Source organism: Pteropus medius, unplaced genomic scaffold, assembly GCF_902729225.1.
Source record: "Pteropus medius unplaced genomic scaffold, Ma_sr-lr_union100, whole genome shotgun sequence".
Lineage (NCBI taxonomy): Eukaryota > Metazoa > Chordata > Mammalia > Chiroptera > Pteropodidae > Pteropus > Pteropus medius.
Window position 1 is genome coordinate 2,318,425 of NW_024352148.1, and position 3,486 is coordinate 2,321,910.

Sequence of the window (3,486 nt, forward strand, 5' to 3'; positions counted from 1 at the left end):
TACTGCCTCATTTAATCTAGATAATTCTTTTCCAGTAAATCATTTTTCCAGTATTGGACAAAATAGTAAAATGATCAGTTTGAGCATGTGTTACAGTTCTTGCCTCTTTAACTGGAAGTGCTAATAAACAGTGAAATCAGGTAAGGTAGGTTTTTCCAAAAAAACATTACTAAACAATTGAGAATCTAGAGGTCAACGACGTAAAATACGTATAGGAACTAAGCAGATGATGCCAGTAAAGGAAGTAGCTGTCTTTCGTAGACACTTTGTAGCCCGTTAAACGTGGGCGTGTCTACTTTCGCTCATTCACTTTCTCCCAGTTACCTCGTCTGTGCCGTTCGCCCACTTGGGTGGGTTTTCTCAGCTCCTCTAATAAAAGCAGGTCAGCCCAGAGCACCTTAATACACAGCCACGGACTTGACCTCAGGGCCATGGAGACCCAAGGCAAGCGGGGACAGGGGCTGACACCCTGGGCCAGTCCGGTGGACATCGCTGCTGAGCTCCAGCTAACGGTCACCACAGAGGGAAGATGTGAAATGTTCTTTTGCCTTCCACGAAACAAATTTCTTAAAATTAATTTGGCTAAATACTGTGTGCATATTTTAAATTCTGGCCTCTAAATACCGTGTGACTGAATTTACTAAAAGGGGGGACATAGTTACCCAGTTGGGACAGGAGGTCATCACCCCTGAACACACGTTACACAGTTGGTGTACTTGAGGACACGGAAGGCGGCAGACGTGGACTGTAACGGTTCAGACAGATGCGACCGCGGGCCTTTCATCTGTTCAGTGGGAGAAAATGTAGAGGCCTGGGCCTGTCCTGGTGGGAAAGAGAAACCACATTGTTCTGCCCTTTTAGGGTGTTTTTGTTTATCTTTTAAGCAAAGGATAGAAAGTCAAATGTAATTTTGTTCAGAGAGATCTAGTCTAGTAGTTGATGCTGGTTAAATTTCCAAGGTAGCTACTTCAGTGTCTTGGGGAATTCGCTGTCATTTTATAGATTTATGCTTTTTAAGACAGCTTCTGGATAGGTGGTACACACTTTAATCATGAGCAAAGGAGAGGTTTTTAGTAGAAGAATATTGCCCATAATTCTGATAAACTGCACAGGTGGATGGACGATTTGGCCCACTCCAAAATGCTAGCCGTACACGCATGGTAAATAGGAGCTCAAGATTATAGCTTACTTTTCTACTGTTATATCTCATTGAATAAATGTTTATTTTTAATAAGATTTTTTTAAAAATATAGGCATTTTAAGAATTAAGAATATTTATAAAAATAAATATTTAAGAATATTTATAAAAATAATTCCAAAGCAAAATTTAAGAAACTATAAGTACAAATGTAAGCTTGTCAACCACCCAACTCCCCGAATTTTAAATCCCACTGCCTCCCCGAGACGATGCTGACGGGGCTGATTCAGAAGACTGCCATTGCAGCCGATACCTGCCTGCATGTCCTCACCGAGTCCTGAGTGCGTGACCCCGCTGGCTGTGCTCTGAGCAGTCAGGCTTCGTCCTGTGAAGGCAGCGGCCTGCGTTCTCAGCCTCTAAATGCAGTGCGTAAGTACAGTATCATCTGGAAATATTCCCTCGCTCCCCGTGCTTGCTTAATAATGGGGAGTGATTCCCAGAGGGTGTTTGATGCCCGTCTCGTCTCCCTTCCCTTCTGCCGATGCTTCTTGCCACGGAAGGACTGTTTTTGTAGCATGGATTTTTTTTCTCTCAAATGGGAGAACTTTATCTTTGAGGCTGAGGAGACGAAGTAACTTTCAGTAACTTGCCACTCACTCATCAGTGGGCTTACAGCATAAGTTCCTCTGGTCTGCCTTTAACGGCATGTTTCCTCAGGATATACGTTTTAAAATACTTTCTGTCAAGTGCAACCTGTTTAAGTAAGGAAAATGATTTAAGCACATCTGTTTCACCTTGTTAATAATCGCTTCGGTAAAAAGTGAGACCGCAAGCCTCCCGTGAGGACCACGGGCCTGGGGAGACGCTGCCAGAGTGAGGGGACAGGACGGCCGAGGATGGGCATAGTGTGGCCCCAGGCCTCCGAGGACATGGCCTCAGGGAGAGGTGACCTCCCTGGGAACTAGTCGAGCGGTGCACCTAGGAAAGCGTGAGCCCCCAGACTCTGTATTCCTCCCGCCCCCAAACGCTGTGGAGGCAGAGCAGCCCTGGACTTCAGGAGACCTCGGGGGCCTGGACACTGGTCACCAGCATGAAGCAAAGGTAGGGGAGCTCCCTGCCAGGCCGCGGGGTGAAGATTCAGACCTGACTTTTTGCACGCTAGAGTTTACTGCTGCAAAGTCATAATCTATATGCTAAGTCCTGTTTCCCCTAATTCATAAATGTAATAGCCTTTTTGCCAAATAGACATGTAAGGTCCCTAAGACACTGACGGTGTAACATTAATCTGAACCGCATGGGATTCCCTACAACTATTTTTCAAACGTGGATAATATATTTTTAAAGAAAAAGTTTCTCGTGGACCCAAGGGATACCTCAATTTGAAAAACTACAGTTGAAAAATACTAACTTAATAAAGTCTTATTCTATAAAGGTATTAAAATTGAAAATTCTTATTGCAAAGTTTTATAACTCATAATTTTTTAAAATATTGTCAAAATGAAACACGCTAACAATTCTTGCACAACTCGTGAACTCTGCAGTCACTGTCGTTCTGAGGGGACTGACTGGACAGCAGCCACAGCCGTCCCAAACTCACCTTGCTCCTCGTGATTTAGAACTGGACCTTCGTGGATTAAGTTTGGTGGACAATGACTGTGAAAATCGTGTCTGTGAGGACGTGCTCCGGGGATCCGAAGAGTTGGCCTGGGCAGGGGACGTGATGGGGAAATGTGGTGGCCTTTGAACCGTCTGAAAACTGCCCCCAAGTAGAGGGAAACCCCGCCCGTGCCCCAGAGGGAGCGCGCTCAGCAAAGCGGTCTGTTCTGACAAACAGCTGGCCCAAAGGCCGCGTGTGCCGCTTCAGCAGAGGCCAGCAGCCGCTGGAGACGGTGGCCGCGGATTTCTGCTGCTGCTTTCAACTGAGATTCTTTTTTCTTTTTATGCAGATGAGTCAGTATTACATCTCGTGTTTTCAGCAATTAGAATTTGCATCGTCAGCTCTCCCCAGAGAACTGCCTTCTCTGGAAGACCACTGACCAGCCTTTCTGGAAAGCTTCAGACACAGCAGTGAACAGCGCCTCCTGGTGGAGCAGAAGTTCAATTTCAGGTTATCTTCTCATGTTCAAAAACATGACCTAAATTGTGATCTTCCCTCTTTCTTGTTTTATTAAGAGAGAAACACGTTTCCACCATACCGAGTGTTAAGCAGGTGAACATACCATCCTGGTCACCCTGTCTCCCGTCCCTGGGGGGACCTCCGGCAGCGGAGGCGGGGCCACTGAGCGACCTCGGCGGGATGCACCGTGAGGACGTCACCTCACAGTACCATAAACATGAATCCTCCCTGC